Genomic DNA, 25,816 nt, shown 5'->3' on the forward strand with positions numbered 1-25,816 from the left:
TGTAAACAAGTTACATAGACTGCCCTATAAATTCACTCTTTGGAAGGCTCTTCAATATACACTGGTAAAACACAATATTAAAAACAGCTCTCTCATTTTGCATTTCATTCTCAGTGTAAATAGAATAGTAGCAAGGAAAATAAATATTTATGGAGCTTTGTAAAAAAAAAAGGTAATACTTATAAAATTATAAAACTATTTCTTATATGAGCAAAAAGAGCATCTTAGCCTTCTTCCCAATAATCTTCTGTAACAGAAAGCGAATTAAGTGGTGGGGTGAGAAACACTTCACTAGTAATGCACACTGGAAGGAGGAAGGATAGAGAAAGGATTTTGCCAAGAACCAAGGCAGACCCCCTGTCTCACAAAGGAGGGCTATCTAGTCCCCTTCCCCAATTACCTGACACTGGCATAGCCCAAACGTGTTCAAAGTTCATCAGAATCTCTCCCTCTGAAACAAGCTATTTACACCTGCTTCCTGACACTGTGTCACAATGGAATTATTTGGAGGTGGGTCTACCCAAAGGGGCAAGTCACCTCTGTGGCCTGTGAGTCCACCCTCACTCTTTGAGTAAACAAACTGGAGGTGTGCCATGAGAATACTCAGAGTGACGAATCCCAAGACTGAACTGTGGGGCTCTGGGTTTGTCGGTGGTGACCAGCTCCGCATTGTAGTCAGGGGGTCCTGGTGTATAGTTCTTGCTGGAGGAAGCAAACCTTTGGGAGATGCTGTAGGATGGCTGGTGGCACAGGTAAACATCTGGTTCAGGTATGGTATTCATTGCCGGGCCAGGCCCTCTCACCAGGTCTTTAGCATAGCCCCACACAGAGGCACTGGATGCCATTGAGAGGCAGGGAGCTGCAGGTTTGACAGGCAGCTTTGGACCCAGTGTCTGTGGAAGGGTGTATTGGTTGGGTGCTGGGTTTGGGCTGCTCACCCAGTAGTGCGTTCAAAGGCCCATAGTGTACGCTGGTGCATTCGACTCTTCAAGTGAGTGTATCTTCTCCACGTAGTACTCATTTGGGGCAGGCGTACAAGATATAACTGCAAGCCAAGAGCAGATAGGAGGTGACACCCCTCACTTGGTGCTCCCCACTGTCGAGCATGTGGATAAACCTGTGGATACTGTTGGGAATCAAGCCTTTATCAGGAGAAACTGGCAACTCTCCAGGCACCTGGCTTGATCTCCTGATGACCTCCCTGTCTGCATTGCTAGGTCGCGATAGGCGATCCTTCTCAGCGTGAGAAGAACACACCCCTCTTTCCTGCCCCCCCCCCCGGCAGGGGAAAGAGATAGACAGAAACGTATTTACATGCCTTTATTTCTGTCTTTGCAGCGTTACAGAAAAACACGACTGCTCTCTTCAAACTCCAACAGCCGAGAGACAAACTCCACCTGTACTTCCTGTACAGCTCATATTACACTCTCAGCTAATTCCGGCGCCCTCTGCACTGTGAATTGACTGTCCCTCTGTTTCCCATGGAACAGTCCCAACATTCCCATTATGTTTTGCTTTCAAGCTACCAGCTCGCGGCCGCATTGCTTCTATATCGTAACATACTCCCCCATTTGAATCAATGTGCGCTGCGAGCAAAGCGTGATCCAGAGAAGAAAACAAACAGTTGTTATACATATAACACTCCCCTGTTGTTTCAGTTCCACCCTTGGAACTACCCGCCACTGGTTTCCCCAGTGTACCTCTCTGGTAGTCTGACTTCCAAGGAATGAGTGCATCTGCATGACCTTGGCTAGGGAATGTAGTGTTACACTTAGCAACTCCCTGTTGTGTCTTTGTCTCTGACTTAGACACAGCTTCAACCTGTCTTGACTTGTCAACAATAGTAACACATGCAACAGCTAAGTTAGCAAACTCTTTTGAATACCTCTTGGGTGGTACACCCTTTGTAACTCTCTCAGACCTACGTATGAGGTGCTGATCCTCTTTGCTCACTGGTTCAGTCTCAGGACTCTTTGGAGAACCAGTTCCAATAGTAAACAGTGGTTCATCCTTCATTTGTGAAGGTCTAGCCATTGTGTGAGATTTCCTCTCAATGACTGTGTCAACTGAGCTCTTTGAGCTATCACTGTCACTCTGAGTACCACTGTAATCAGTAAAATCATCATCAACATCTGAATTGTCCTCAGTGGGAAATGTGTGAACAATTACTCTCTCCTGTTCAGGAGCACTCTCTAGAAATTTTCTGAGAATCACCTGACCAGATTCAGACAAAATTACTCTGTAGAGACCCTTTTCATAACCCACAAAAATGCCTCTAGCATTCTTTACTCCACCTGGAGCTTCTGTCTTCACATGAGACCCAAAAACCTTAAAATGGGCAACACAAGGTTTTCTACGGAACAGCTTCTCAAAAGGAGAACTTCCCAAATCTTTTGAAACCTTTCTCAATCAAGACTAACAATAACACAATATCGACTCCGCCCAATACTCATGTGGCAAATGTGAACTCAGCAATTGTGCCTTCATGCCATTTTACAATTCTTTGTTCACTTGCACACAGACACTTCTGTTCCATGCTTCTGCAGAAACAGCAGTCTTGTGCCTTATCCCTTTCTTATCCAGGAAATCCTGAAAATCCTGTAAAAGAAAAACTGGCTTTTCATCTGTGAAAAGACAATCAATGTTAGCATTATGAACATTCTTAACCTTGTCACAAAATTCTTTAAACCTTTCTAAGGCTTCTTGTGGTTTCTGCAATATATATACCCACACATAATGAGAGAAATAATCCACACACACAAGATAATATCTTGCATTGCCTCTAGATGGTGCTAGAGGACCAATCACATCAGCATACACTCGCTGAAAAGCTTTGATTACTTGCGTCGTCTTCTGGACGTTTTTCTACACACCTGCGAAAGAAATCATGTTAGATTCAGATGCATTACAATTTATGCAATCATTTTGATTAAAAGTCAACAAATACAGCCCATCTTTCTCTCTGGCAGAAAGATACAGCTCTCCATCTTTGAAGATTTTGCAGCTTTCTCTATCATAGGACAAAGTCAGTCCTTTCTTTGTGATCTGCGAAACACTCAGCAGATTGAACTTTACATCAGGAACCAAATACACATTGTTTATAGTCAAGTTCAGACTTTCAAGATGCACAGTTCCAAACCCGGTCGCTTTCAGCTCCTGGCCATTGGCCTGTTTCACAGTGAAGCTTTGCTTCTTAAATGTTGAAAACAGATCTCTGTGCGATGTCATGTGCTGTGTGCATCCCGTGTCAAGAACAAAAGCGTTCTTCGTTGAAAATGCGGCTTTTGTTGACAGCAATGCTTTTGCAGGTTTCTTTCTTTTTTAAAAAAAAAATTATTAGAGTTTCCAATTTTTACAAACAAAAAGAAAAAAGAACAAAAAAACCCAAAAACACATAAATTTCACAGCTTATTTTCTCATAACATCTTTCCCCGACCTCCTCATACCTCCCCTTCTTGTATATCCAATTCAGATTATTCATACAGCAAATCCTTATCTCAAAGCATTACAGCTTAAAAAGAAAAAGAAGAAAAAAACACCTTATTTTCTTAGATTATTATAACTTTGAATAAAAGAAAACCATTTTATCAAATTCCTTTTACCATTACAGCTGAAAACCGCTTAATTTCAATCCAACATCATTCAACATTCCTTAATTTTGCAATATTTTTGTAAATAGTCCTTAAATTTTTCCCAATCTTCCTCTGCCGACTCTTCTCCCTGGTCACGGATTCTGCCAGCCATTTCTGCCAGTCCCATACAGTCAATCAGCTTCATCTGCCATTCTCCCAAAGTGGGCAAATCTTGCGTCTTCTAATACTTTGCAATAAGTATTCTTGCTGCATACATAAAAAAAGTTCTGTCCTTCTTTGGCACCAATTGGCCAGGAGAAAGGCCTCTGGTCTTTTCAGGAAGGTATACTTAAATACCTTTTTCAGTTCATTATATATCATCTCCCAGAAAGCCTTAATCTTTGGGCACGTCCACCAAAGGTGAAAGAATGTACCTTCCATTTCTTTACATTTCCAACATTTGTTATCGGGCAAATGATAGATAGATTTTTGCGAGCTTGACTGGGGTCATGTACCACCTGTAAATCATTTTCATAATATTTTCTCTTAAGACATTACATGCCGTAAATTTCATTCTGGTGGTCCACAACTGTTCCCAGTCAGCAAAATTAATATTATGTCCAACATCTTGTGCCCATTTAATCATGACAGATTTAACCGTTTCATCCTGAGTATTCCATTTCAACAGCAAGTTATACATTTTTGACAAAATCTTGGTTTTGGGTTCTAACAGTTCTGTTTCCAGTTTAGTATTTTCCACCTGGAAGCCAACTTTTTTATCCAAATTGTAGGCCTCCATTATCTGATAATAATGGAGCCAATCTCTCACTTTACTTTTTAATTTCTCGAAACTCTGTAATTTCAGTTTATCTCCTTCTTGTTCCGAAATTTCCCAATATTTCGGCCATTTGGCCTCCATATTGAGCTTTTTCTGGGCCTTTGCTTCCATCGGTGACAACCACCTTGGGGTTTTATTTTCAAGTAAATCTTTATATCTTATCCAGACATTAAACAATGCTCTTCTGACAATATGATTTTTAAATGCTTTATGTGCTTTAACCTTGTCATACCACAAGTATGCATGCCACCCAAAAACGTTATTAAAACCTTCTAAATCCAAAATGTCTGTGTTCTCAAGAAGCAGCCATTCTTTCAGCCAGCAAAATGCCGCTGATTCATAGTAGAGTTTAAAGTCTGGCAGGGCAAATCCACCTCTATCCTTTGCATCAGTTAATATTTTAAATTTTATTCTGGGCTTCTTGCCCTGCCAGACAAATCTAGAAATGTCTCTCTGCCACTTCTTGAAACAGTCCATTTTGTCCAAAATTTGCAATGATTGAAACAAAAATAACATTCTTGGCAATACATTCATCTTTATAACAGCAATTCGACCTAACAAGGAAAGCTTCAAGTTTGACCAAATTTCTAAATCTTTTTTAACTTCCGTCCAGCATTTTTCATAGTTATCTTTAAACAAATTTCCATTTTTAGCTGTCATATTAATCCCCAAGTATTTCACTTTCTTAACCACAGTCAAACCTGTTTCATTCTGGAACTTCTCTCTTTCCAATGATGTTAAGTTTTTCTCCAAAACCTTAGTTTTTAATTTGTTCAATTTAAATCCTGCCACCTGACCAAACTCTTGAATTAATTCTAATACTCTTTTGGTACTAGACTTTGGCTCCTGTAACGTCAAAACTAGGTTACCTGCAAATGCTCTCAATTTATATTGTTTAGCTCCGACATGTATACCTTTAACCTGCCGGTCTCTTCCGATCATATTGAGCAGAACCTCCAGGACCGATATAAAAAGCAATGGGGAAATTGGGCACCCCTGTCGTGTTCCTTTTTCTATCTTAAATTGTTCCGTAACCACATTATTTACAATTAATTTAGCCTTTTGTTCAGAATATATTGCACCTATACCATTTTCAAAACCTTGGCCTACCCCCATACCCTGCAAGTTATTTTTCATAAAACTCCAAGATATATTATCAAAGGCTTTCTCTGCATCCACGAATATCAAAACTGCTTTAGTGTTTATATTCACTTCTAACTTTTCCAAAATGTCAATTACGTTCCTCAGATTATCAGATAAATGTCTTCCCGGCAGAAAACCCGCTTGGTCCTTATGAATCTCTTCAATCAGTACTTTTTTCAGCCTCTTAGCCAAAATATCAGCAAAAATTTTGTAATCCACATTTAATAAGGATATGGGACGGTAGTTCTTAAGTTGAGTCTTTTCAGTCTCTGTTTTCGGTATAAGTGGTTCCTCTTCATCCTGGAGAAGAGTGACTAGTGGGGTGCCACAGGGTTCTGTCTTGGGCCCGGTCTTATTCAACATCTTTATCAACGACTTGGATGATGGACTCAAGGGCATCCTGATCAAATTTGCAGATGACACCAAACTGGGAGGGGTGGCTAACACCCCAGAGGACAGGATCACACTTCAAAACGACCTTGACAGATTAGAGAACTGGGCCAAAACAAACAAGATGAACTTTAACAGGGAGAAATGTAAAGTATTGCACTTGGGCAAAAAAAAATGAGAGGCACAAATACAAGATGGGGGACACCTGGCTTGAGAGCAGTACATGTGAAAAGGATCTAGGAGTCTTGGTTGACCACAAACTTGACATGAGCCAACAGTGTGACGCGGCAGCTAAAAAAGCCAATGCAATTCTGGGCTGCATCAATAGGAGTATAGCATCTAGATCAAGGGAAGTAATAGTGCCACTGTATTCTGCTCTGGTCAGACCTCACCTGGAGTACTGTGTCCAGTTCTGGGCACCACAATTCAAGAAGGACACTGACAAACTGGAACGTATGCCTTACGATGCCTTATGAGGAACGGCTAAGGGAGCTGGGCATGTTTAGCCTGGAGAAGAGGAGGTTAAGGGGTGATATGATAGCCATGTTCAAATATATAAAAGGATGTCACATAGAGGAGGGAGAAAGGTTGTTTTCTGCTGCTCCAGAGAAGCGGACACGGAGCAATGGATCGAAACTACAAGAAAGAAGATTCCACCTAAACATTAGGAAGAACTTCCTGACAGTAAGAGCTGTTCGACAGTGGAATTTGCTGCCAAGGAGTGTGGTGGAGTCTCCTCCTTTGGAGGTCTTTAAGCAGAGGCTTGACAACCATATGTCAGGAGTGCTCTGATGGTGTTTCCTGCTTGGCAGGGGGTTGGACTCAATGGCCCTTGTGGTCTCTTCCAACTCTATGATTCTATGATTCTATGAAATTTTGGTAGCAATTTCTCCTTTGCATATATCACCAAGCCTCTCTTTTTAACTTTGTCATACGAAATAAATTCTTGTCCCAATCTCTTATTAATAAGCATTTTCCTGTGTAGCCTCATTACATGTGTTTCTTTTAAACAAATCAAGTCCAATTGTTCTTTCCTTAATACATGAAAAACAGATTTCCTCTTCCGAGGGGAATTCAGTCCATTACAATTCCAGGTTAAAAGTTGCAGAGCCATGGTAAGTTACTTAGCTTTCCCTCCAACTGCACCGAGTTGTTGTTGTTCTTCTGTCGGTGGTGTGTCTTTCCCTGGGCCCGGGAATCCAAATGACAAGTTTGCTATGTCTAGAATTCCTTTTCCTGATGCAGTCAGCTCCTCTCCTGATTCCACTTCCTTCTGTAAGTCCTCCTCGTGATCTTTCAGAAACTTGTCTTTATCATTCACTGTCCTTATTCTTATTTTCCTTCCTTTGTATTTAAAAGATAAACCTTGGGGAAATTCCCACCTGAAGAGTATTTTATTTCTTCTAAGTAGGCCAACAAGATCTTTATAATAAGCCCTTATATCCAAAATGTGTTTAGGTATATCCTTGAAGGACTCAACAAATGAGTCTTCAATTTCCAAGGTTCTTTGGTAGTGCAGATTCAAGATTTTATCTCTTTCTTCTTTTGTTCTTAAGGTGATCAAACAATCTCTTGCTCTGTTCTTTCCTTGTCTTTTGCTGAGTCTAAATGCACTCACTATCTTGAATTCATCTTTCCCCAGGTCTTGTAGCCAAAAGTCTGTGAATTCCTTTGTAAGGAAGTCTATCAAGTTGTCTTTCTCACTTTCAGGTACTGCTCTAATTCTTAGGTTTCTCTCCTTTCTTTGTAATTCAATCATAGAGAGTGTCAGGTCGTGATCCTCTAATTTCTTATATACCGGTGGTATCTTCTCTTGAACAGCAGTTGCAATATCCTTAGCTTCCTCTGCAATCTGTCGAGTCGAGGCCGATTCCTCTAATAGTTTTTCAATGGACTGTGTATTGGAGTTCACCTTGTTCCCCAGTTCATTAATACTTGGAGTGTTCAAATCTATTTTTGCTGAGGCCCCAGCTACTTGTTTATTTGTCTCTGCAACCTGTTTGGCTAATTTTTCCAAAGATGCATCAATTTTGCCAAGTGCCTGAGCCAATAGCTCTTCAGATGACATAGCTTTTGATTTTACTTGCGAAGCAGCAGCTCCTACTGTGCCTGCCGCTCCGGATGTTGAGGCCCTTCTCTGAAAAGTAATATCAGTCTTGTATTGTCTGCCGGATCTGGTAGTTTTATCCTGTATGTCACTCACCAGCTCTATCTTCCCTTTCCCATCTGCCATAACAAGCCCAAGGTCAGTCACACGCTTGGTGAGTTTGTTTTGCAAAGTAATTTTCCAGAGCTTGGTAACTTGATGACAAAATAGTTGTTACAACGTAGTCTCCTCTAGGGGGACACCCTTCCAACTTCACTATGCAACTGTTAAAAACAAGTATAGTTCTTAAAAGTTCCAATATCCCTCAAAAGCCAGAGTTTCAATGCTTTTAGAAAAGTTTCAGTGTCTCTAAAAAGTTACTTTATAGTCAAAGGCAGATCTATAAACACTGTATCTTTCTCAAAGTGTCAATATTCTTTACCCTTAACATGCAGACAATTCTTCCCACTGGTCGACCTTCCCTGTCATAGGCAGTCCGTTCCCAGATTTCCGAGACAGCAGAAATATATTTACACCCTCTTTTCTTGCAGGTAAAATAATGCTCGGTTCTCCCCCCTCCACTCCTGCAAACCGGAGGGGAGTCGTCTTTTTTGGTGCTGGATTTGACCTTTAAAAGTCGTCTTTCAGGGTTACAGCTTTACAGTCTCTTTACTTTAATCTATTTACAAGTCGGAAGAGGCAGACTTCCTGTTTGTGCCTTTCCCGTTTCGGTGCCAAATTAACTAAATTTTTCTTCCAATTACTTGCTTACTCCTACTCACGGGTAGTTGCTTTAGCTTCCAATTGTCCAGAAAGAAATCAGCGCTCTCCGCGCCACACACCCCCTTTCCGTTCCGGAGCCTTTAAAAAGGGGGGCGCAAACGGAGCCCGCCGAGTCTCCAAGTTCTCAGGCTTCCCCGCCTGAGATTTCTTCGGGTCCCGCTTCGCCGCAGCGGTCAGACCCTGTCCCCGTGGAGCCGATTCCCTCCGGAGCTCAGAGGGAATCCGCCATTTGTCGCTGGTGCTGACCGGAAGTCTTTTGCAGGTTTCACCTGGGACTTGGTACGACTTTTGCCTGACGCTTCAGGCTTTGCAGAGCTCCCCTTAGCTCCTTTGTGTTGACATGGCTTCTTACAATTCCGCTGAAGATGCCTAGTCTGTCCACAATTGAAACAATGGACAACGTTCAAAGCAACAGCCTGTTCTTCACTAGCAATAGCAGTGGGGGTGTCAGAACTCCGAGCTTCTCTCCCCCTGTCTTTGACATCTATTGCAGCAAGGCGATCTTTCTCATTGAGAATCACGGCGCAGATTCTCTCCGTCGTGAGTTCTGCGGCAAGTAGAGAACCAAGCTGACTTGCAACCGTTTAATAATAATAATAATAATAATAATAATAATAAAATTTTATTTATATCCCGCCCTCCCCAGCCGAAGCCGGGCTCAGGGCGGCTAACAACAATCAAATAATCAAACAGTAAAATAGTTACACAATCTAAAAATATTTCATTATAAAAATTAATTAAATCAAATTGAAGGCAACCAATTAAGCAAAATTATGTGCAGGTTGCCAGAGGAGGGAGTCAGGCTGCGCCCTGACCAAAGGCCTGGTGGAACAACTCTGTCTTGCAGGCCCTGCGGAAAGATGTCAGGTCCCGCAGGGCCCTAGTCTCTTGTGACAGAGCATTCCACCAGATTGGGGCCACAGCCGAGAAGGCCCTGGCTCTAGTTGAGGCCAGCCTAACCTCTCTGAGGCCTGGGACCTTGAGGATGTTATTATTGGCAGACTGTAGGTTTCTCTGTGGGGCATACCAGGAGAGGCGGTCCCGTAGGTACGAGGGTCCTAGGCCGTATAGGGCTTTAAAGGTTAAAACCAGCACTCTATAAACACTGTATCTTTCTCCTGTACTCCACCGGGAGCCAGTGCAGCTGGTATAGTACCGGGTGAATGTGATCTCACAGCGAAGACCCCATAAAGAGTCTCGCCACGGCATTCTGCACCCGCTGGAGTTTCTGGGTCAGTCTCAAGGGCAGCCCCACGTAGAGCGAGTTACAATAATCCAGTCTGGAGGTGACCGTCGCATGGATCACAGTGGCTAGGTCAGGGCGAGAGAGATAAGGGGCCAACTGCTTAGCTTGGCGGAGATGAAAAAATGCCGCCTTTGTTATAGCTGTAATCTGCGCCTCCATGGAGAGGGAGGTATCGAAGATTACACCCAAACTCTTAACGGACGGTGCTGGCACTAATTGCACCCCCGCAAGAGATGGGAGTTGCCCCCTCAATCCCATATCGTCCCGCCCCAGCCAGAGGACCTCTGTCTTCGAAGGATTTAACTTCAACCGGCTCCCACGTAACCATCCAGCCACAGCTTCCAGACATCTGGTCAGTGTGTCTGGGGCCGAGTCAGGATGGCCATCCATCAACAGATAGAGTTGGGTGTCATCAGGATACTGATGGCAACCCAACCCAAAACTCTGGACAAGCTGGGCGAGGGGGCGCATAAAGATGTTAAAAAGCATCGGGGAGAGAATTGCACCCTGAGGCACTCCACACACCAAGGAGTGGCGCGATGACAATTCCCCCCCAAGCGCCACCCTCTGTCCCCGACCAGAGAGAAACGAGCGCAGCCATTGAAGGACTGTGCCCTGGATCCCCACGTCGGCAAGGCGGTGGTCCAGGAGTTCGTGATCGACCATGTCAAAGGCTGCTGACAGATCTAGAAGAATCAGCAGCCCCGACCCGCCTCGATCCAGCTGCCAGCGGAGATCATCTGTTAGGGCGACCAGAGCCGTCTTGGTCCCATGACCAGCGCGGAAGCCGGACTGGAATGGATCCAAAGCAGATGTTTCATCCAGAAACCTACCAAGCTGTTCAGCAACTGCTCTCTCAATCACCTTACCCAGGAATGGAAGATTCGAGACCGGGCGGTAATTGGATAGATTTGAGGGATCTAATGATGTTTTCTTTAAGAGCGGACGCACCACCGCCTCCTTCAGTTCCCCTGGGAATATCCCGGTGCCAAGGGACAAATTGATGATATCCCCCAGGGGGGCCCGCACCTCGTCTGGACACGCTCTAATCAGCCATGACGGGCACGGGTCAAGAGGACAGGTGGTGGGCTTTCCAGCTTGGAGGAATCTGCCCACATCGGCTGGAGATATCCGGTCAAAGTGGTCCAATACTGGACCCGAGGACAGTCGAGGGGCCTCCAGTTCCTTTATTGTATCCAAATTGGCAGGGAGGTCATGGCGGAGCAACAGGACCTTCTCCGCAAAAAAGCTCGCAAATGCCTCACAGCTGTGTGTCAGATTGTTATTTAAATTTGGCTGTCCTTCAAGGGATGTTAAAGACCGAATTATACTAAATAATTGCGCCGGGCGAGAGCTAGCGGATGCAATGCAAGCCGAGAAGTAAGACTTCTTAGCGGCCTTCACTGCCATCTCATAGGTTTTCATAAAAACCCTATAAGATGTTCTTGAGGCTCCGTCACGGGCACCCCGCCATACTCGCTCTAGCCGTCTGAGGTCCCGCTTCATTTTCTGAAGCTCCTCGGTAAACCAGGGAGCCCGGTTTCTGCAGGGTCGTAGAGGGCGCTTAGGTGCAATCTCATCGATGGCTGCCAGGAGCTGGGTATTCCAGCCCTCAACAAGCTCAGTCAATGAGTCGCCAGGGGGAGAAAGGTCCCGCAAGGCTTGACGGAATCTATCAGGGTCCATCAGCCTCTGCGGGCGAGCCCAAATCGGCTCGCCACCTAAGCAGGGTGGGGGTGGAACATCAATCCTGGCTTTCAGAGCATAGTGATCAGACCATGGCACCTTCATCGAAGGAGACATGATCACATCTATACCGGCGCCAAAGATCAAATCCAGCGTGTGGCCTGCTTGATGTGTGGGGCCCGAAACAAACTGGGAGAGCCCTAGTGTCGCCATGGAAGACACCAGTTCCAGAGCCTGTGAGTAGGGAGTGGCATCAGCGTGGAAGTTGAAGTCTCCCAATACCAATAGGTTAGGGAACTCCAAGGCCCAGCCGGCCACCGCCTCCAACAGGCCTGACAGGGTGGCTGCTGGTACGCTAGGTGGCCGGTACACCAGCCAGACAGCCAAGCTCTCCTCGGAGCCCCACACTAGGCCAACACATTCAATGCCGGGGATCAATGGCGATGGTAGAGCCCTGAAAGAACAATCTTCCCGGATTAATACTGCCACCCCTCCCCCCCGGCCCACAGTCCGTGACTGGTGGAGGACGGAGAAACCCGGGGGCGCCATCTCTCGTAAGGTAACAGTTACCCCTTCGTGCACCCAGGTCTCCATCACACAAGCCAGGTCAACCCCCTGTGAGGTAAAGAAATCTCGCAGGGTAGCGGTTTTGTTGCCTATAGACCTGGCATTGCACAACACCAGTGAAGGAGGTGAGTAATCCTTGCTCACCCTACCCTCGTCCCTCGAGATGGGGCGCAGATTGGAAGGGGTACGAGCATATCCGTATCTCAATCCCCTTCGCCTATAACATCTGCCCCCACCTCCATACCTCCCTCGCCCCTCCACGGTAGCAATCCCAAGCCTCATACTAACCTCCATTTACAAATTAGAAAACAAAACAACCAAAACAATTATGCCCAAACAAAACCAATCCCCACCCCACTCGATGTCCAACCCCAAAAACAAAACAAGACGGAACAAACAAAAATACATAGATAAAAACCACCATTCACGGTGGTACAACAAAGTAAACAATAAAAACACCTTTAAAATACCTTAAAATATATATAAACATCTTCAACATTTGCTGCAGCAGCACCAGTGTCCTTAAAACTATTACGGGGGTGAGCCTGGGCCCCGCCCCCTAGGCCGGATGGAGTGAGCCTGAGGAGGGAGAGGCCTTCTCCAACACTCACGATGCAGCAGCAGGGATGTCCCAGACCCCAATGAGGCCTCTTAACGCTGTGGCGAAGGTGAGCCTGGGCCCCGCCCCCTAGGCCGGATGGGAATGAGCCTGAGGAGGGAGTGTAGCACCCTGCTTGTGGTTAACGCTTAGCTGGAATGAAATATTCAACGCAGCAATAGAGAAATTAAAATAATAATTTATTTGTCAGACAAATAAATGAGAGGCACAGTGGTATATGGTTACCAAGCTCTGGCCTGGTCTCCTGTCATTATGGCCAGCACTTATATTCCCTCAGTCCAGCCCCCTTGCTCCTCCTTTGGCTGCCTCTGTCCAATCAGCCTGGTTGAATTTCCTATTGGCTGATTGCTATAACCAATCCTAAAAGATACACCCATTTCCTATTGCCTTTTATGGGATACAAAAAGCTATATATTCTTCTATCTATAAATGACAAATAAGTAGTCATATATCTTACATTTGTCTCAACAAGGAACCTTAATTACCAGCTCACCTCTTGCCCTCCTTGCCCTATGGCCCTCCAAAACAGATGGTTAATAGTTTTAAATTTTTATCTTAGACAGATGTCAGGGATCTTGGGTTCACATTCTCATGCATCATCAATGAAAGATCTCCTTTTTGGAGGTCTTTAAACAAAGGCCTGACAACCATATATCAGGAGTGCTTGATGGCGTCTCCTGTCTGGCAGGGGGCTGGGCTCATCTGCCCCTCTGGTCTCCTACAGCAATATGACTCTATGAAATAAGAATTTAACATTTCTTTCTTTCTAGATCCTTTGCATAATTATATTTAAGCCAGTATATTTCATACATTACCATAGATAGCTTTTTAGAAGAATAAACCTTCTCAAAGGAAAGGATGGACCAGTTTACAGCCTCAAAATAAAAGCCCCTTCTTCTATTTACACTTCCCTTCTCAGCCAGTTGTTTTCTTTTCCATTTACTCTTGGCCTTTAACCTTAAGAAGATATGGCTCAAGTTTAAGGCACATGGTTTTATTTTACTGTTTACCAACTATTAATTATGTAGGGTCAGTGTAGCCTTGGACTCAGACTGTAATTCCCTTTTTACGACTTTGAGAATTGTTTTCTGCTATAAATCAGGGGGGGGGGGGGCCTTGTCCAGGAGGATAAACATCTTGCCAAAGTACTTCTGCCTGGCATAAAACATTTGAAAATCTTTAAGCTCATTTTAAAATACAGACCCTAATCAAACTATAAGCCTTGATAAAAATGCAGGCTATGATTAGATACCTCAGGAGAGGCCTTCTCCGACACTCCGATGCAGCAGCAGCGATGTCCCAGACCCCAATGAGGCCTCTTAAAGCTGTGGCGAAGGTGAGCCTGGGCCCCGCCCCCTAGGCCGGATGGAGTGAGCCTGAGGAGGGAGAGGCCTTCTCCGACACTCACGATGCAGCAGCAGCGATGTCCCAGACCCCAATGAGGCCTCTTAAGGCTGTGGCGAAGGTGAGCCTGGGCCCCGCCCCCTAGGCCGGATGGAGTGAGCCTGAGGAGGGAGAGGCCTTCTCCGACACTCCGATGCAGCAGCAGCGATGTCCCAGACCCCAATGAGGCCTCTTAAGGCTGTGGCGAAGGTGAGCCTGGGCCCCGCCCCCTAGGCCGGATGGAGTGAGCCTGAGGAGGGAGAGGCCTTCTCCGACACTCCGATGCAGCAGCAGCGATGTCCCAGACCCCAATGAGGCCTCTTAAGGCTGTGGCGAAGGTGAGCCTGGGCCCCGCCCCCTAGGCCGGATGGAGTGAGCCTGAGGAGGGAGAGGCCTTCTCCAACACTCACGATGCAGCAGCAGCGATGTCCCAGACCACAATGAGGCCTCTTAAGGCTGTGGCGAAGGTGAGCCTGGGCCCCGCCCCCTAGGCCGGATGGAGTGAGCCTGAGGAGGGAGAGGCCTTCTCCAACACTCACGATGCAGCAGCAGCGATGTCCCAGACCCCAATGAGGCCTCTTAAAGCTGTGGCGAAGGTGAGCCTGGGCCCCGCCCCCTAGGCCGGATGGAGTGAGCCTGAGGAGGGAGAGGCCTTCTCCAGCACTCACGATGCAGCAGCAGCGATGTCCCAGGCCTCAATGAGGCCTCTTAAGGCTGTGGCGAAGGTGAGCCTGGGCCCCGCCCCCTAGGCCGGATGGAATGAGCCTGAGGAGGGAGAGGCCTTCTCCGACACTCACGATGCAGCAGCATAAGTCCGATTAAGGCTGTTAATAATCATGAAGCAGAATATCTCTTCCTGTAGAGGGAAATTGCATTCCGCCATCTGCTGGCGTAAGAATTTCATCTCTGTCAGATGCGCTTGTACATCTCCATCTGGCACTAGCCTTAGATTGGTCACCTTTTCAAAATGCAGCAACGCTGAAGAACCAGCATCTCTTTGATGTATTCTACGCAGCTGTCAGAGCCGCTTCCAGGTCCCAGCTCACAGAGCACCACGCTAGCCGGCAGTATTGTACAAACTTCTTTATTGAGCTACAGTTTCCATTTTCAAGCCGCAGCGCGCAGCTCTACGTCTTAGAAGCTAGACCGGCGAAGCTCCGTCTGAGTCTCCGCCTCCTGTACACCAACTTAATACTCTAGCCTTACTCCACCTCTTCCGTCTTTCCTTTCTCCTCTGGGTCCCTCTACCCCCCGTGGTCTCTTCCTTCCTGGACTCTTCTGACGCTGACCCCCCCGACTCTTCTCCCTCCTTGCGGCGGGCTTTAGGACCTGGCTCCCTATCCGGGCTGCTTACTGTGCCGCCTTCCTGTGCATTTGAACTTGGCGCGCGCGCGCAGCCTTCAACCTTCCTCTTGACCGTTTCCTCGCTCCCCGATGGAGGTGTGACCAATCCTAACTCCTGCCCTCCCGCTTGCGGCGAGCCGCCAGATCCCGATACCTGGGACCCCTCCCCCCTACTGCGCTCTGGTGGGGAAGCTGGTCCCAATTTCCAACTGCTGCTCTCTGAGTCCCCTCTGGTCCCTTCTACCTGGGGTGTCCCCCTAGGCGCCCCCCTTGCTCTGACCACTGGCGCCCCTTTCTGTGAATCTTCCGATTCACTGGAAAGACTCAGAGATCTCGGGCCGCTGTCATCGCTCATATTACCTCCGGATTCCTCCCCCTCGCTCTCTGTTTCCTCCCTTTCCTGTGCCTCTGCTCCTGAACCCCTGACAGCAGCATTTGCCAAATCTCACGCGCGCATTGCAAATTCTGAATATGCACGAGTTGATCATCTGAGATACACAGAATTATGGCCGTCCTGGCTCTCACATTCTGTGAATTCCAACCTGGCGTTGGTGCAGCAGGGATGGGGTTTTCAATCACCCCAAAAATCCTCTGATTCTGAAGCAGGGCTTTCATCTTTACAGACCATGAGGAATAATTGTCATTAGTCAGTGGAGGTGGGTAAGGTAAGCCTCCTCCCTTCTTGGCATCCATTTTGAACCCAAGCCTCAGCTCTCACTCTCGAGCCTGTAAAATTCCAAGAGTCTATTGGCTGTTTACTGCCTCACTTGGCAGTTAAACACAGGCTGTTTTGAAAGTCCTTTCAAGAGCAGTGAGATATTAGACAAAACAAACGCTGTTTACCAGCCTCTCACAGTCCCAGCCCCTCTTCCGTTGTTGGCCGGTAACTTTCCACTTTACTGACGTTTCGTTGCTTAGCAACTGGACATTCCAGGCTTATCAAGACTCAGGTATGCGAAATATGTGGCTCTCTTTCAGTGCTGGTTTCATCCAAAAGCAGACACTCAGTGAACCGAAGAATGTCTCAATTCGCGTTCACTCTCACAGCCATAAAATTAGCATACCTTAGGGGTTCCGTTGCTCAGCAAAAACACCTCCTCCGGTGCTTCCATCCGCACGCTACCATATCTTCCTTATCTCCTTGCAGAGGATGAAGTACGCTCCATCAACCTCTCTTGTTGCTTTCATGGATCAAAACCATCCTCTGCTACCAGATGTTGGGAATCAAGCCTTTATTAGGAGAAACTGGCAACTCTCTAGGCACCCGGCTTGATCTCCTGATGACCTCCCTGTCTGCATTCCCCAGCAGGATACAGGCTAGGTCGTGATAGGCGATCCTTCTCAGCGTGAGAAGAACACCCCCCCTCTTTCCTCCCCCCCCCCCAGGCAGGGGAAAGAGATAGACAGAAACGTATTTACATGCCTTTATTTCTGTCTTTGCAGCATTACAGAAAAACACGACTGCTCTCTTCAAACTCCAACAGCCGAGAGACAAACTCCACCTGTACTTCCTGTACAGCTCATATTACGCTCTCAGCTAATTCCGGTGCTCTCTGCACTGTTAATTGACTGTCCCTCTGTTTCCCACGGAACAGTCCCAACATTCCCATTATGTTTTGCTTTCAAGCTACCAGCTCGTGGCCGCATTGCTTCTATATCGTAACAGATACATCATATCCTACAGGAGCACAGGAGGAGGCAGGAATGATGGATGTAAAATCTGACAGGTGAGAAACATTGAGGCTTAAAGAGAAGGAGCAATCTGCCATGCAGGGTTTGTTTGTTTTTTAAGTTGCTGTTTTACTTGCTAATGTTAGGAGTAAAAAAAACCCACTTATTGATCTATTAGTAGATCCCAAGCTTCCATTGATGTTTCTCAAACGAAAGGGAAAAGCATTCCCCATGTATTTGCTACAATACTCTGCTCCTCCTTGTAGATGACAAGCCTTGCATATTCTCTCTCTCTTTCTCTCTCTAAATTTGAGAATTCTATTTGTTCTTAAGCTGAATCATTTGTAAACTGTTGTGCTTTTGAGGATGTTGGAGGAAGAGGCACTATCCTCCTTGCCTTGACTGAAAATCCCCCCCACTTTTAAAAATCATGGCATTGTCCTCCAATCTCCTCTTCTAGCAGCCTTTCCAACTAAGTTCATCACCTGTGGAGTTAAGAGTGCACTGCTATTAATCTCTTCCATGACATCTTCCCTTGCAATTCACTGTCATTTACTGTTAATTCCATAGGTACCCTCCAGACTACTTCCTAGATTATGACTCTAAAGCAACATGACCCTCTTGTTTTCCCTTATGCTGTTTTTGGTGGCTCTCCTTTCTGTCCGTTCATCAGCCACATGCTCAACATCTTATGGTCCCTTGGCATCAGGAAGATGAGACTTCCAGCGTGATTGACCAGAATGCTGCAACATGATTGCTGGCAGGAGTGAGACCTTGTCAGCATATAACACCTGTGCTCAAAGATCTGCACTGGCTGCTAATTTGCTACCAGGCCAGGTTCAAGGTGTTACTATTGATATATATAGCACATGGAAGAACCCTTTGCCTAGAGGACTGCCCTCTGTAAAGTAGGACACTTAGACACCCTAATGGTAAAAAGTGTTTTTCAACCCAGTTGACTTGGTGGAACACCAATCAGGAAAACTATATTTCCCCCAGTTCCTTGAATGCCCCTTTATCCAGAGCAGCCCCACTCGGTCAAGGCCAATAGCTGGAAAGCAATAGGGATCACACACACACATGGAATGAATGGAGGGATGGATGGGCGTCACAGACACTTTTAAACTACACTTTGATATCACCCCAGACAATCTCCCACATCGAACAGCCCACTTAGGTAAGGTCTCTGTACATAGCTGGTTTTCCTGTCTGCTTCTTGACACCCCCTACTCAGAAATATTTTTTTTATCAAAGAGTGAATAAACTTTTACAGCCTATGGACAACACTCCCATGCAGTCAACCTTCCAGGGCCTGCAAACCAGTGGGGCTGGGACAAACAGTGAGTGTGGCTGATAAAAAAAGAGGGTGAGGCCACCTGTCTCTTTTTCATATGCTTCTCTCTGTAGTGCCAGATCTAGGGCAGTGCAGGCTGTTCCCCTGCTCAGGGTGCTGAGCCAAGGGGGCATAAAATAATAATAATAGTAATAATAATATTGGTAGTAGCAATAATAATAGTAATAATAATAATAATAATAATAATAATAATAATAATAATAATAATAAATACTTATATTCATGTGGGTATCTACTGAGAAACCCCATTAAAAAGCAACTGTACCAAAAGGAATTACTGTGGAAATAAAATATATTGGGGGAAGTGCCAAATTTTGTCCTCACTTAGAAAACCGTATTACCAAAGTCTACCCCTGCTCTCTGTCATTCATACACAAATCCACATGCATGCAGGTAAAAGGTAAATGTAAGGTAAAGGACCTTACATACATAGTCAAAGGCGTCTATGCGGTGTGGCGCTCATCTCACTTCAGGCTGAAGGAGCAGACAGCTTTCTGGGTCATGTGGCCAGCATTCTGGTGCACCGGGACACTGTGATAGAAGCCAGAGTGCATGGAAACGCCGTTTACCTTCCCCCTGGAGCAGTACCTATTTATCCACTTGCACAGGTATGCTTTCAAGCTGCGAGATTGGCAGAAGCTGGAACAGAGCAACAGGAGCTCACCCTGTCTCAGGGATTCGAACCACCAACCTTCTGCTCAGCAAGCCCAAGAGACTCAGTGGTTTAAGACCACAGCTCCACACATAATGCTCCCACACATCCATTTTCATGCATAACACACCTGCTCATTCACTCACACTCATTCTTTTTCATTCCCTCTCTTTCATGTTCAGGGATTGACCAACAAGCCTTCTTTGCACAAGGTGAGAAAGAAACATTTTCATCACAAAATTGCACAGATGCCACTCCAGCCCCATCTTGACCATCATAGTATCTCTCATCTTTCAACTTACATGCCCGCTTTCTCTCTTGCACCATGCGGAATGAAACTGGTCTCCATATCCCTAGACGGGAAATGCTTGGGTCCACATAGTAGCAGGGCCCAGGACTCTCCGTGATCGAGATCACTTGCAAAGGAAAGAAGAATTGTCTGCATGAGGCATGGTGTGGATTCTGAGCTATTTAGCTTGGTTGCAATAATAATAATAATAATAATAAATTTTATTTATATCCCGCCCTCCCCAGCCAAAGCCGGGCTCAGGGCGGCTAACAACAATCAAATAATCAGTCAAATAATCACACAATCTAAAAATATTTCATTATAAAAATTAATTAAATCAAATTGATGGCAACCAATTAAGCAGAATTATGTGCAGGTTGCCAGAGGAGGGAGTCAGGCTGCGCCCTGACCAAAGGCCTGGCGGAACAACTCTGTCTTGCAGGCCCTGCGGAAAGATGTCAGGTCCCGCAGGGCCCTAGTCTCTTTTGACAGAGCATTCCACCAGTTTGGAGCTGCAGCCGAGAAGGCCCTGGCTCTAGTTGAGGCCAGCCTAACCTCTCTGAGGCCTGGGACCTTGAGGATGTTATTATTTGCAGACCGTAGGTTTCTCTGAGGGGCATACCAGGAGAGGCGGTCCCGTAGGTACGAGGGTCCTAGGCCGTATAGGGCTTTAAAGGTTAAAACCAGCACCTTAAACCTGATCCTGTACTCCACCGGGAGCCAGTGCAGCTGGTATAATACCGGATGAATGTGCTCTCGCAGCGAAGACCCCATAAGGAGTCTCGCCGCGGCATTCTGCACCCGCTGGAGTTTCTGGGTCAGTCTCAAGGGCAGCCCCACGTAGAGCGAGTTACAATAATCCAGTCTGGAGGTGACCGTCGCATGGATCACAGTGGCTAGGTCAGGACGAGAGAGATAAGGGGCCAACTGCTTAGCTTGGCGGAGATGAAAAAATGCCGCCTTTGTTATAGCTGTAATCTGCGACTCCATAGAGAGGGAGGTATCGAAGATTACACCCAAACTCTTAACGGCCGGTGCTGGCACTAATTGCACCCCCGCAAGAGATGGGAGTTGCCCCCTCGATCCCATATCGTCCCGCCCCAGCCAGAGGACCTCTGTCTTCGAAGGATTTAACTTCAACCGGCTCCCACGTAACCATCCAGCCACAGCTTCCAGACATCTGGTCAGTGTGTCTGGGGCCGAGTCAGGATGGCCATCCATCAACAGATAGAGTTGGGTGTCATCAGCATACTGATGGCAACCCAGCCCAAAACTCCGGACAAGCTGGGCGAGGGGGCGCATAAAGATGTTAAAAAGCATCGGGGAGAGAATTGCACCCTGAGGCACTCCACACACCAAGGAGTGGCGTGATGACAATTCCCCCCCAAGCGCCACCCTCTGTCCCCGACCAGAGAGAAACGAGCGCAGCCATTGAAGGACTGTGCCCTGGATCCCCACGTCGGCAAGGCGGTGGTCCAGGAGTTCGTGATCGACCATGTCAAAGGCTGCTGACAGATCTAGGAGAATCAGCAGCCCTGACCCGCCTCGATCCAGCTGCCTGCGGAGATCATCTGTTAGGGCGACCAGAGCCGTCTCGGTCCCATGACCAGCGCGGAAGCCGGACTGGAATGGGTCCAGAGCAGATGTTTCATCCAGAAACCTACCAAGCTGTTCAGCAACCGCTCTCTCAATCACCTTACCCAGGAATGGAAGATTCGAGACCGGGCGGTAATTGGATAGATCTGAGGGATCTAATGATGTTTTCTTTAAGAGCGGACGCACCACCGCCTCCTTCAGTTCCCCTGGGAATATCCCGGTGCCAAGGGACAAATTGATGATATCCCCCAGGGGGGCCCGCACCTCGTCTGGACACGCTCTAATCAGCCATGACGGGCACGGGTCAAGAGGACAGGTGGTGGGCTTTCCAGCTTGGAGGAATCTGTCCACATCGGCTGGAGATATCCGGTCAAAGTGGTCCAATACTGGACCCGAGGACAGTCGAGGGGCCTCCAGTTCCTTTATTGTATCCAAATTGGCAGGGAGGTCATGGCGGAGCAACAGGACCTTCTCCGCAAAAAAGCTCGCAAATGCCTCACAGCTGTGTGTCAGATTGTTATTTAAATTTGGCTGTCCTTCAAGGGACGTTAAAGACCGGATTATACTAAATAATTGCGCCGGGCGAGAGCTAGCGGATGCAATGGAGGCCGAGAAGTAAGACTTCTTAGCAGCCTTCACTGCCATCTCATAGGTTTTCATAAAAACCCTATAAGATGTTCTTGAGGCTCCGTCACGGGCACCCCGCCATACTCGCTCTAGCCGTCTGAGGTCCCGCTTCATTTTCCGAAGCTCCTCGGTAAACCAGGGAGCCCGGTTTCTGCGGGGTCGCAGAGGGCACTTAGGTGCGATCTCATCGATGGCTGCCAGGAGCTGGGTATTCCAGCCCTCAACAAGCTCAGTCAATGAGTCGCCAGGGGGAGCAAGGTCCCGCAAGGCTTGACGGAATCTATCCGGGTCCATCAGCCTCCGCGGGCGAGCCCAAATCGGCTCGCCACCTAAGCAGGGTGGGGGTGGAAAGTCAATCCTGGCTTTCAGAGCGTAGTGATCAGACCATGGCACCTTCATCGAAGGAGACATGATCACATCTATACCGGCGCCAAAGATCAAATCCAGCGTGTGGCCTGCTTGATGTGTGGGGCCCGAAACAAACTGGGAGAGCCCTAGTGTCGCCATGGAAGACACCAGGTCCAGAGCCTGTGAGGAGGGAGTGGCATCAGCGTGGAAGTTGAAGTCTCCCAATACCAATAGGTTAGGGAACTCCAAGGCCCAGCCGGCCACCGCCTCCAGCAGGCCTGACAGGGTGGCTGCTGGTGCGCTAGGTGGCCGGTACACCAGCCAGACAGCCAAGCTCTCCTCGGAGCCCCACACTAGGCCAACACATTCAATGCCGGGGATCGATGGCGATGGTAGAGCCCTGAAAGAACAATCTTCCCGGATTAATACTGCCACCCCTCCCCCCCGGCCCACAGTCCGTGACTGGTGGAGGACGGAGAAACCCGGGGGCGCCATCTCTCGTAAGGTAACAGTTACCCCTTCGCGCACCCAGGTCTCCGTCACACAAGCCAGGTCAACTCCCTGCGAGATAAAGAAATCTCGCAGGGTAGCAGTTTTGTTGCCTATAGACCTGGCATTGCACAACACCAGTGAAGGAGGTGAGTAATCCTTGCTCACCCTACCCTCGTCTCTCGGGATGGGGCGCAGATTGGAAGGGGTACGAGCATATCCATATCTCGATCCCCTTCGCCTATAACATCTGCCCCCACCGCCATACCTCCCTCGCCCCTCCACGGTCGCAATCCCAAGCCTCATACTAACCTCCATTTACAAATAGAAAACAAAACAACCAACACAATTATGCCCAAACAAAACCAATCCCCGCCCCACTCAGTGTCCACCCCCCAAAACAAAACAAAATGGAACAAACAAAAATACATAAATAAAAACCACCATTCACGGTGGTACAACAAAGTAAACAATAAAAGCACCTTTAAAACACCTTAAAATATATAAAAACATCTTTAACATTTGCAGCAGATAATGAAATAATATAATATTATAAAAACAACAACCCCCATTTAAGGTGCTGCAAATTAAAAGCAATTAAAACATTTAAAACTATTTTGTCCATTGCTGCCGGTAGCTGCTCTGTCCTCTAAACTGTGATGGTAGTGCAGGCCCCGCCCCCCTAGGCCGGATGGAGTTGGCAGGAGAGGGAGCGGTCTTCCCAACACTCACGCAAGCAGCAGCACCAGCAGTCGTGTCCCGGAGGCCTCTCCCAGACCTCTTATGCTGTGGCGATGAGTGCAGGCCCCGCCCCCTAGGCCGGATGGAGTTGGCAGGAGAGGGAGCGGTCCTCCCAACACTCACGCAAGCAGCAGCACCAGCAGTCGTGTCCCGGAGGCAATGACTGACTTCCTATCCGATATCAATTAAAGGCACCCACTAGCTAGATAGCAGTGAATATGTTAAGCTCCGCCCCCCTGCACCTCCATTCCTGTTATCCTTCAACATGGCTTAAGTGTAGATCATCCTCTTCCCACTAAGGTCCACAGCTGTACAACTGAGAACCCTGATTTTTGTGCAACCATAATAATCAGCAGTATAAGACCCTCCAGCCCTTGCTGGACTACAACTCCTATCATTCTTGACCATGCTGACTGGGGCTGATGGGAGTTGTAGTCAAGAAACAACTACATTAGCCCCCTACATGCAGTGCCATTGATCCAGTTGGAATGGAAACTTTGGAAAGCCACCCAGCTCTTGATCATGGATCACCCAGGTCCCATCAACTGTGGCCCCGATAATTAGAGAGTCCCAAAAACACAGGTTGTCAATCTCTGTTCAAATGTTTTGCCAGCAAATTTAACAGTTGTTTAGCCAGCTTCACCCTGTGGGTCAGTTAATGCTGTTGGGAAAACCCAAATAACACAGAACCTAACTTGTCAGCATCTTACATCTTTCACTGGATTTCACACGCATTGTGTAGGCTGGCTCAGCATACTTGGTGAAGTCATGGTCCTTAATGCCAGTGAGAGGCTACCTACCATACTTCCCAGGTCCTGGCCCTGCAAGAGAACCACAAGGGGGGGAGGAATAAAATAATGGGAAGACAACCCGGAACCATTAGCATTTGCAGATTATGAGCTGCCACACTGGGTAAAAGGGCAAAATGGAATAATACATTGTGTTGAATAATATATTGAATAATATATTGGGTTTTGGAGCTACAGCTCTCTAGGTGTTGTTGTTGTTGTTGTTTAGTAGTTTAGTCGTGTCCGACTCTTCGTGACCCCATGGACCAGAGCATGCTGGGCACTCCTGTCTTCCACTGCCTCTCGCAGTTTGATCAGACTCATGTTTGTAGCTTCGAGAACACTGTCCAACCATCTCATCCTCCGTCGTCCCCTTCTCCTTGTGCCCTCCATCTTTCCCAACATCAGGGTCTTTTCCAGGGAGTCTTCTCATGAGGTGGCCAAAGTATTGGAGCCTCAGCTTCACAATCTGTCCTTCCAGTGAGCACTCAGGGCTAATTTCCTTAAGAATGGATGTGTTTGATCTCCAGGTGTTGCTGCACTGCAACTCCCATCATCTCTGACCATTGAACCAGACTGGCTGGGGCTGATGGAAGTCCCACAACATACTTTTCTTCTCCCTCTGGTAAAATCTCGCTAGCCTTGGGCCAGGATATTTGCATTGCAATAGGAAGTGAGCATTACAAGGCACCTGAATTCTTCTGTGGCTCGGACTATAATTCAAGCCAGAGAAGATTTCCCATTTTACTCAACCACCTATGCTCTGCCTGTACTTTCCCAACCCCCTTCCTTCATCCCCTTTAAACAAGCGTTACCCTGGTAGGACAACAGCAGTGGTGACATACCAGCCACAGGAAAAGGAAAACAAAAGAAAAAAAATATTATTAGCCTGACTCCCTCCTTTGGCAATCTTCACAGAACTCTAGCCCAATGGTTGCCATCAATTTGATTTGAATAAATTTTATAATGAAATGATTTTAGAATGTTGTATTATTTTATTGTTGTTAGCTGCCCTGAGCCCAGCTTCGGCTGGGGAGGGCGGGATATAAATAAAATTTATTATTTATTATTATTTATTAACAAGGAAATATGCACTGTCTCGCATGCTAGCAGTACTCTTGGAAGAAAGTTCTGATGGTGACTGAGAAATGTAGATCAGTTTCCTTCTTTGGTTTCCACAAGAACAAAAAAGGAACCCTGATGGATCAAGCCAGCCAGCCACCGAGTCCAGCATCCTGTTCTCACAGGGGCTAACCAGATGCCAGAGGGTCTTTCAACAATGCTGTTGAACACATCCAGACTGGCAAAGATATGGGTACCTCTGTATTCCTGATCTCCTTCTCTCTCTTGCCCCATCTATTCCCACAGCTCACCTTTATACTTGGCACTGATGGACGCATACTGCTTCTTGATGGCCGGCACTCTGGCTGGATGCTTAGAGATACCAGAAAGACAACTAACAGGCTGAGCTGCACCTTTGGCTCTGGAAGTCAGCATTGGAGTGTGCCCACTGCAGTGGGGAGTCGTATGTGTCACCAGTGCTCTGGGGAATGAAAGTAAATGAATGAATGCAAGTCCAACCTGCAATAAAATGTTGCACCATG

At 47.0% G+C, this 25,816-nt stretch overlaps 1 long non-coding RNA gene and 1 pseudogene across 2 annotated transcripts; one reads left to right on the forward strand and one right to left on the reverse strand.

Annotated features, from left to right (window-relative positions):
* Positions 1–419: 419 nt before the first annotated feature.
* On the reverse strand, positions 420–25,709 carry LOC308577902 (protein CIMAP1C-like; annotated as a pseudogene). Its single transcript has 4 exons — positions 25,586–25,709; positions 24,135–24,245; positions 19,637–19,750; positions 420–1,045 (listed from the first exon to the last, which is right to left on the reverse strand). The product of its transcript is annotated as a protein CIMAP1C-like (transcript).
* LOC308577916 lies at positions 19,516–25,816 on the forward strand. The gene is made up of 2 exons (XR_014003771.1): positions 19,516–19,546; positions 25,581–25,816. It is a non-coding gene; the product is annotated as an uncharacterized lncRNA (long non-coding RNA).

The sequence above is a fragment of the Podarcis bocagei genome, assembly GCF_964188305.1.
Source record: "Podarcis bocagei genome assembly, chromosome: W".
In the NCBI taxonomy this organism is placed as follows: Eukaryota; Metazoa; Chordata; class Lepidosauria; order Squamata; family Lacertidae; genus Podarcis; species Podarcis bocagei.